The sequence below is a fragment of the Pteropus medius genome, unplaced genomic scaffold, assembly GCF_902729225.1.
Source record: "Pteropus medius unplaced genomic scaffold, Ma_sr-lr_union100, whole genome shotgun sequence".
Classification (NCBI taxonomy): Eukaryota; Metazoa; Chordata; class Mammalia; order Chiroptera; family Pteropodidae; genus Pteropus; species Pteropus medius.
This window is the reverse complement of record NW_024344437.1, coordinates 5,515,513-5,525,499: the sequence shown is the minus strand read 5'-3', so window position 1 is coordinate 5,525,499 and position 9,987 is coordinate 5,515,513. Positions and strand designations below refer to the sequence as shown.

The 9,987-nt window shown below is 42.2% G+C and overlaps 1 pseudogene; it reads left to right on the top strand.

Moving 5' to 3' along the window:
- Window positions 1-2,726: 2,726 nt before the first annotated feature.
- LOC120610728 (uncharacterized) lies at window positions 2,727-2,856 on the top strand (annotated as a pseudogene).
- Window positions 2,857-9,987: the final 7,131 nt, after the last annotated feature.

Sequence of the window (9,987 nt, the reverse complement as noted above, 5' to 3'; positions counted from 1 at the left end):
GAAGAAGAAGAAGAAGAAGAAGAAGAAGAAGAAGAAGAAGAAGAAGAAGAAGAAGAAGAAGAAAGAATTATTTCAAGGCTTTTGGCTTCAAAATATGTTTTTTTCCAAAAAGGAGAGAGTAGCTGGCTATGCTAAATGCTACTGAAAGATTAAGCAAACTGAGGACTGCGAATTAACCATCGGATTTAGAAACAGAAAGATTGTGATCTCCATATTAGTGATTTTTGTGAGTTGACTCAACGCATGTTTAGAATGGTGTCGAGAGGGAATGGACTGTCTGCTTTGGAGACAGGCCGATCGCATAAAAGAGGACCTCACAGTGCAAACCTAAGTCATGGGTAATCTTTCAAATCTCGGGTTGGGCGATAGGTTTGTGGAATCATTAGATTACCATGCGTTATACCTTACATATATAATTCATATGTTCTTTTCTATGAATCGAAGATTACATTTTTAAATACTTTAAATTTAATAGAGCAGGGTATAATATGCACTGATAACAGCTCCCACTTCATTACCTATCTGCTTTTCGGGCCTTTCAATTCTCGAATACCTTGTGGCTGTGCCCCAATATCGCCCTCTCGGCATTTATCATCAATCTCCTCGAACCCCATCCCCAGGTCGTGCTTCCCACAAGGATGATAGCCAGCTGCTCTCTGCCTTCCACCATGGAGAGCAGGGCTGGGTGTTGGTGCTTCGGTGCCCGTTAATTGGAGGAGGGGGAATTGGAGGAATGTGTTTTCTAAGAAGCCTTAATCGCCAGCTCAGTCCTATTGTCGTCACTGCAACACCTAAGCAGAGATGTAAACTCCGGTTCATTTGTTTATTCATTCCACCAATGTTTGCCGAGCACTTTGCGGGGTATGGGGGCACCAGCTTTGCCCTTGAGAATTTCACTGTGGATCAAACGTCACAGGAACATAGATCGGAGTGAGGGATTGACGCGTGCTTCCTCCAAACCACAAGGAATGCAGCCGTAAACTAGAGGTTCTGTGTGGCTCCTGGAGACGGAGCTAAGAACCCCCGGTAGAAGGTACAACGAGGCAGGTTCTATGGAAGGAATGATACTTGATTTGCTTTAAGTGTCCAGCAATGGTGCAGTGCAGATGCTTCACTAGGTAGTGATTTTCCTGCCATAGGAAACGTTTAGGCAGGGGACATGAAGGGATTAAGAAGACTCCCGCGTGGGTGGACATTTAGATCATATGACTCTTAAGTTTCCTTCCAAGTCCAAGGTTCTGGTTTTGATTAGGTTGGGACAACACCCTATGATTAGTAATATATATACTTATACATTTATATATTAGTACATATAATATATTTATATATTAGTAAATGTATTATTATATACTTGCTAATATAATAGTAATATTATACATATATTTTATTAAAAATTGCAAAATATTATATGTATATTTTATTAAAAATTACCAAAAAACTATATTTTATATATGTATAATATAAATATATTAATAAATGTATATTTTTATATTTTTTTTGCATTTTTTTTAGTTTCAGGTATACAGTACATTTATAATTTATGAAGTGATCCGCTATTACTGTGTCACCTCTCTGGCTCTACACACAGCCATCACAATACTATTGACTATAAATAACCCTTACGCTGTATTCTACATCCCCGTGACTATTTTTTCACTCCTATTTTGTATTTCTTCAACCCTTCGCGTTTCTCTCTCAGGTCCCCAACCCCCTCCCCTCTGACAGATATGGAAGCAACGGAAATGCCCACCAATGGAAGATTGGATAAAGAAGTTATGCATCTAATGGAATAGTAATCGTACTCAACCATAAAAAAGAAAGAGAGAGAGAGAGAGAGAGAGAGGGAGAAAGAGAAAGAAAGAAAGAAAGAAAGAAAGAAAGAAAAGAAAGAAGAAAGAAAGAAAGAAAGAAAGAAAGAAAAAGAAAGAAAGAAAGAAAGAAAGAAAGAAAGAAAGAAAGAAAAGAAAGAAAGAAAAAGAAATCCTACCATTAGGGCCGACGTGATTAGTGGTATATTCGTCACTGTCAGTTGCAAATGACAGAACTCACTCTGGCTGGTTTAAGCAGAAAAGGAATTTCTTTATTGAAGGATATTAAGTCACTCACACAGCGGGATGGTTTTCAAAACACGACGGAGGCCGAGCTTCCAGGAACGGGAAACCACTTCCACTGCCATTGTCGCCGAGCGCCGGGGCCGGCGTCGCCAGGAGGGACTCGATGCCCGCTGGGACCGATTGCCGAGGCCCGGCTTCTCTGTCCCTGCCTTCCTTCGCGGCTCCTGCGTGGCTTACATCCACGCCTCAGCCTCCGTCCTTCTTCATCGATGTGACCGGCATAAGATTGTGGGTTCCACGTTTGGAATTCCCCTTCACATCGTACAGGACCTTTTCTCTGGTAGGATAAGTAGGATCGGGAAGAAGAGTCCGTGAAAAGAAAACGGAGAGATCAGTGACTTTCCATTCATACAGCATCAATCTTTGTTGGCCACTGTATCTGCCTGCACTACAAGACTGAGTTAATCCTAATGCGATTCTTTAGCACATGAATTTCCTTTTTTTCTCTTCATCCCCCCCGCCCCGCTTCTTGGAGGTAAAGGACGAAGAGAAATTATTTGTAAACTAAAGATAAAAGGGAAAAAAATTCCCTCCTCCAACTCCATGCCTCAGAGGTAAACATTTGGCATAACTTCAACCAGGAGTTTCTTGTTTTTTTTTTTTTAAATCTAGTCTAATGGCCAAACCGCCCTGAATAAGCCGAATCCTGTCTGATTGGAAGCTAAACTCTGAAGCTAAGCAGGGTCGGGCCTGGTTAGTACTTGGGTGGGAGACCACCTAGGAAGACCAGGTGCTGTAGGGGTAAAAAATAATAAAAAATAAGGGATTGTAAGCTGGCAAAACCCTTGCAATCTGTGAGGTCAACTAAGGATTGCCTCCCCTAAAAAGTTACAAACAAACAAAAAAAACCTAAACAAGTAACGTAATTTATGTAACTTCCTCTACTGATGGGCAGTGGGGACTTCCCTGTTGTCTGTCATGCACAGCGCTATACTGAGCATCTGTGCACATTTCTCTCTGTGCGTGTGTTACTGCTGTCACTGTGGGATACAGTACTTGCAGTGGAATTTCTTGGTCATCAGCCATGAGCATGCATATTTTTACAGGTAATAACAAATCACCCTCTTCCAAAGATGTAATATTTACACTTTCATCAGTGGTGTATAAATGCACATTTTCCTATACTCTGACACTAAATGTTAAGTTTTTCCCATTTTTAGATGAAAAGCGGTGTCTCTCGCTTTATAGATTTTTCTTTTACTTTCTGTTTGGTTGTCCTTGTTTACTTACATATTGAAAATTTAAATTTTTTTCCTTTATGATTTCCGTTTTCATATCCTTTGATGACAATCCGAGTGGATTGTCTTTATTGTTTCTCGGTGGGCAAGTCTTTCTTTACAAGATTACAAAAATATTTTCTGCATTTTTCTAGTATTTTTATACATTTTTCACTTTGCTATTTAACCCAGTAGGAATATTTTGTTAGTATGACATGCATTCGAAATCTTAACTTTTTTCCAAATGAATGGCCATTTACTCTTAAAAATACTTACTTTCCCCACGTTTTAGATTATGTTAAATTACTACATCTACCTTTCATATCCGTCCGTCCATCCATCCATCCATCCATCCATCTATCCAGAGCTGTTTTGTACATTCATATATGTTTTATCGCTTTTTCTCTATTCTCATTCCACTCGTATATTATTTTGATTATATTTGTATAAATTCTTCTCTGATTTTTCCTTTGGCAATCTTCTTAACTACTCTTGCATCATTTACATTTCTTCTATCACAAATGATATTGAATATTTTTCACGTTTATACTGAATCTGCATTGTTCTCACATTAATTCTTTGTTTGCATTTGTGTGCTTTGCCAATTTAAGCACGTTGACTTTGAGATGGAAGCTTGATATTTCCCCGGGGAAGCGCCAGGCAGGCACTGAAGGTGTGACGTGAGAGGTGATGACGTGAGAGGTGATGACGTGTGAGGTGTGACGTGAGAGGGCGGGGGGAGGTCGTGGCGGAGGGATTCGACTTTGAACCGCTCTCAGAGCTGAGAACAGGGAGTCGTCTAGCTCTCAGAGGAAGGATGTCAGGAGACAGATTCACAGAGGGCGGAGGACTAGGAGACAGGCATAGGAAGCAAGGGGACGAGGAACTAAGCTAGAATCACAGAAACCATTCAAGAAAGCAAGCTATAAAGATCGAAACGTTGGGGCCACATAGGAGGCTCTTGATGAAAAAAGAAAAATAAGACCTACAGGCTTTCTGTTGAGAGAGAGACGACTGGAGCCGTGCGTGCCTAAGGTCAGCACCGTTGGTGCCAGGATTTGTAGCCACTCTGATGTCACCAAGGTCAAGGGCTCAGACCCTACCCCGAAATTTTATCAGTCACACATGGAAAATGGTACATTTTGTGTCATTTTTCTATGCTGGTCATATATTCCAACTAATTAATTCATTTTCTGCTTCAAACAATGTCCTGATGACTCTGGAGACCAATATGGAGCCTGTGGCCAGGAGCGGGGTGGCAGTCTGGGAGAGTGGGCCAGAGGGATGCTAATTGGGCCATCCAGGCTCTGAACTGTCAACCTTGGTTCTAATCAATAAAAGAGACTGACAGTAATCACAGAAACAGAAAACCTAATTGTGTATTACGTAACAACTGTGTTGTTATCTCAGTGAGAAATAGGTCATGAAGTTGTGTATTTTAAACACGGGCACATAAACAACCTGAAATACTGCAGAATATTTGACGTACACGTGGTTTATAATAGATGCTTTAAAAATGCACGTGGTGTAGCTTCAGCCTCGCTGTTCAGCGATGTTTTAATCACCTTTTGTTGACTGTCCAGGAAATTCACTACAGTGATTCTTTTATTTTTTTTTCACACTCACCCAGTTTGCTTACTCTCAGCAGCTGATTTAAACTTCTATTCTACTAGAAGGTATAAGCCATTAGTTTTAAGTTTTATGTCATTCCCCTGACCCTTGTCAGCCTCTCACTTCAAAATATGTTTGTCCACACCTTCATCTTTTCTTCCAAATGTCTCTGTAGCCCCACCCACCTCTCTTTCTCCGCTCAACAATATACAATCCTTTCTCACCTTGGACGAAAATTTATTGACAAGTACTTCCTTTATTTGCACACAAGTTAAAAAGTCAAATAATGTTGAATGGTTTTATTCAAAAATCATCAGTCTCATGATTTTGTTTCTTTCAACTCAGCTATTTTTTTCCTGATATTTCCCCTTTGCATTTAAAAATAATATGCGTGTACCACCTCTTTCTCTTGAATCACTTACACATTGGCCAGTATAGTTATAATCATAATCCTTTATTACATTCATATTAAGTGTGAATTTGTAAAGTTCATTCACAGCTGAGCCAAGTAGTACACTATGAGAACATTTGTGTTATTATACAACTCTTCCCACTCCCCCAATCCCCCCCAGAGAAGTGATTACTTTATTTTTTTTTCTTTCTTTGAGTCTGGTTCTGGTGCTCGATTTGTCTCTTCAGACTGAATTTTTGTTTTTTTGTTTTTTTGTTTTTCGTTTTTTGTTTTTATCATGCTCTGTAATTTTTGTTGAAAGCTGGAGGTGATGTATCAAGTTGAAGGAACTGAGGTGAATGGGCCTTCATTGTGTGGCGCTATGTTTGTCTGGTTAGGAGTTAGGCTGTGTTTAGTGTTTGTTACAGCTGTGGTATCACAGGTTAAAATCTCCTCTAATATTCTTGTTTCTTGTCTTTCCTGTTGCCTTCAGATTTCCCTAGAGACCTCTTCTTCAATGGGGTCTGCGGCTTGCAATTCTTTCAGCCGTACCCCGTTGTTACACAGGCGCCCTCTCGATGTGATGGTGTGTGGGGAAGGGGTATCATTGGGGGGTCCCGCGATTGCGTCTCAGTCCGTTAGTGAACCTGAGTGAGGTATCTCTCTTCTTCCACGTCAAAGCCTGGAGGGACCCGGAGCTGGGTATTTCCTGTTCTCCGGGTGGGTTAGGGTTAGGTTTCAGTAAAACTCCAGTTGGTCAGGCTCTGGTACGATAGTTTCCACTGACGGAACAGAGAGCTTCTTAGGAGAACAGAGCGTTATGGGCCTATTTCAGAATGGTTACTTTTCTCTTTCTCCTGCCAGGACAACAGGGGCTTTTTCTCCCATCTTCAATGCGAGAATCTGGCAGGGCTCATGGAAGCAAAATTCACAAATGTGTAGGTGCCCCCTCAGGCTGGACCCCCTCATTTTTAACTCTCAGGCTCGTCCACACTGAATCTCCAGCAGCGTGTCGATCAGTTTAAAGTCAACCCACCGGGATTGGCGCCAGCTGTGGGCTTCTTCACCGGGTAAACTGTGCTTCTCTGTGCTCCTCTGCCTGTCTTTTCAGTTTTGGGGGCCAGCAGTTTGCCCTGTGACCTCACTTCTCTGAGGAAACTAAGAAGTTGTTTTGATCTGCAGTTTGTTCAGTTTATTCTTGTTATGTGGCTGCAAGTAATGACGGGAAACCTGAAATGCTTCGCTTTGAATCTGTAGCCAAGCTTTCTTACTCCTGAAGTCCTGTAAAATCTCCCTCAATGGTGTCGATGGGATACCTACCTGCTCCTTCCATGTGTGTGTGTCGTTGCTTGGAGACATGGCTCCTGAAGCCCCCTCTCCTCCTGTCCCATCTGGAATGCTCGTGCTCTAAACTGGCTGCATGCCGAGGCTTCCTTTTGCTACGATGCTGTGAATTCCCTTTACATTTCTTCTGCCTCTGTCTTCCATTTCCTGCAGCCCACGTTTTATCTTTTCTGTTTGTTTGTTTATCTCCTCTTTTTAGTGGCACACATGTTTTTATAGCTTCAGAAAAAGTGCGCGGAAATCATTAAAAGAAAATCTTTAATGTCTGAAAACGTCTAGTCTACTATCGCACTTAACTATTTGTTTGGTAGAATACAGAATTCTGGGTTGAAAATAATTTTCCCTCAGAATATTAAAGGCATGGTTTCACTGTTCTCTAATTTTAGATGTTACTTTTGAGAAGCCCAATGCTACTTTGGTTCTTGTTTTGGGGGAGGGGTTAATTTTTTTTTTTCTTTCTAGAAGCGTTAGGATTTTATCTTTATATTTGAGATTCTGAAATTCACAATGATGTGCTTTACTTTAGGTCTTTTATTATTATCGTGCTACTTAGATCTGTTTATCTGGAAATGCATGTCCTTCAATTGTGAATTTTGTTTCTTTCCCTCCCTCTCTTGAATCCCTATGAATTGGATGTTTAATCTCCTGAATTTTTCTTAACCTTTATCTTACATTTTCTAATGCTTTATTTCTTGTACTAGTTTCTAACGGATTTTTCTTATTTTCCAATACTTTCACCACTTAAAAAATATTTTATTTGTTATCATACCCTTACTTTCCAAGAGTTCCTTTTTGGCTCTGTATCGTTCCTATTTTTATCCTCATCCTGTTCTTGTATTTTAGATGCAATACCATCTTTTACTTGAAAATATAATGACGGTTTTTGTACTCTTTCATGAGGGGGTTCCCTTCATATATTTGGTGCTCCTTGGCTTTTCCTTTATATTTCAGAATGTAGCTAAAAAGCTGTCTGGAAGCCTTACGTGCACAGACACGGCTTGAGTCAGGTGGGGCTCACTGCCAGGTACTCTGGTGCAGTCCCAGCGCTAGCCCTGGGGAGAGTTGGGGGTCCCGCTGCTTGCTTTGTACAATTGTATTTACTCTCCCAATTTTAAATCCCTGACTCACCCATGCTCTTCTCCACCTCTGCTGTCCCCAAGGCTCCAGAGAGAAGAGATTCCTTGTGGAGCCAGGAGTAGATAGCTCCAGACTCCACTGTTTTCAAGCCTCCGACCATCTCTCTCTTTTCACCGTACCTCAAATTTTGAGCCTTTCTGGAGTGATGCCGGGCAAAACATCTTGCTTCTCATGCATATCTCCCTCCGCCAACTCACCAGTGAGTCCTTCATCTTCCTTTCCTTTCTGTGTACTAACCTCTCTCAGTTTCATTGAAAATAGATGTGACTCTTGTTCTCCTTGCTGTATCGGTGATAGTTTTGAAAGAAAAGGGAGTAGAGGCATCTTGACCCCAGCAGCTCGGTGCCCGGAGCCCCTGACATCGAGCTCCCCGCTCCTGGATGTGAGCCTCTCTAGTCGGCCAGCAGGTCCGTGTCGGGCTGTGGAAGCAGCAGTGTTCTGAAGTGGGACGCGGTGAGGGCAGAGAGGTGCAGGGTCCAAGCCCTCAGGGTCCAGAGCTCAGTGGGGCTGAAGCTTCCTAAGAAACCATTTGCCATTGTCTCGAAGGCTTTAGGGACCTCCCATTTGTCACCTTTCTAGTAGCTTTTGTCCACCCCCGCAATGCGCTTGGTTTGCTCCCTTCCTCACCGGTGTGGCTTTCCAGCTGCATGCCCTTTGTTCATCTGGTCTTACTTTCTCCATGTTTAATATGGTGGGACTTAAATGTCTCCAGTCAGCTGGTGCCATCTTGCTTCGTATTTCCCCCCAAACTCCCAATTCTCCTTCCCCTTAAACATTCTTTCCCTGAGCACAAGGATGTGCAGGGTTCCTCGTCTCGAAACATTTTCTCTGAACTGCGCTAACCCGTCCGATGACCATCCCTTCTCATTCCTTCTCCTGGCCAACTTCTCAGAAGAGTAGACAGTGTGGCCTGCATTTCCTCGCCTCCTACAGACTCTCATTAGCGCCGTCCTCATACTGTAATCTGGATTAAGCCCCTATTACAGCTTAAAAAGATCTGTCTCCAACGTCGCCAGATGATCTAATTTCTAGACCAGTTGTCTTTTCTCATCGTTTGATCATTCCTCCTTTCCGAAATACTTTATTTTCTTTCTTTTCTATCTTCCTGCCTTCCACCTGACCTCCCCCATAGATGGAGACATAGCCAAGGCTCCGCCCTTGGCTTCAGTTGTTCCGTTTTGAATGCCTTCGTCTTATCTCCTGTCCTTATCCACTATTTCTCCAGTTTGCATTCTGTGCTTCGAAACTATTATGTCCAATTATTTGCTTAATATTCTCGCTTTCATCTTTGATGGGCGTTTCGAGTTGAACATAGACAGTACTGAATTCATCTTTCATCGAAAATGAGTTACGCCTCCTGATGTAGTTAGGTTTGTCCAAGATGCTATCATTTTTGTTTTATCACATTTACATCATCACTTAGTTTTCCCTCTCGCTTACCTCCCATGTTTGACCAGTCTTTTTAGGCCCGCCTCGCATCGTTCCCTTATTTTTCTTTCCATTTTTCCTTAACTAATTATCCGGGTTCCTATAGTTGCTTTCAGAGGGATCTTTCAGCCAGGTTCCGTGATCTGCCCCTCCGTTTGCGTTCCCGACAAATGAATCGATCGGTTGATTAATATTGCCCCTTTCTTAAAATGAGTCAAGGCAGCTTGTTGTTCGCCCTTGTGACTCCACTACTCAAAAACTTTCAGAGCCCCCTGAGTTGGGCTGGACCACAAAGGCCCTTATAGATTTGAAGGTCAACTCTAGGATTATAAATCGCTCCCCGCCGCCCTTTTTTTTTTTTTTTTTGCTGGCAACTAAGCAGAACAAGAATACCAGTGGGTGGGAATGAATCCCTGGTGCCTTCTTAGTTTTTCGTGAGAGTGCACCTGATATTTAGTGGCTCCAAAAACCTCTGTGGAATGGTCAGAGAAGGGCCAAACCCTAATGTCACTGCCTTTTCAATCTTTTCGGGCTTGTCAGGCATGTAGTAGGTGTACCAGGGGAAGAGAGGCATGTCTGCACTTAAACACAGTGACGTCGTTTTGTGTTCTATTTCTTGTTGTATCTTCAGACCTACCTGAGGTTTGAGCAGAGTAGGCTTGGGACATGGCTGCCGTAGCACATATGCAGGATGTCAAATAAGGCACTATTGTGACCACTTCTCTTTCTTGTGCTCAGGGAAGAT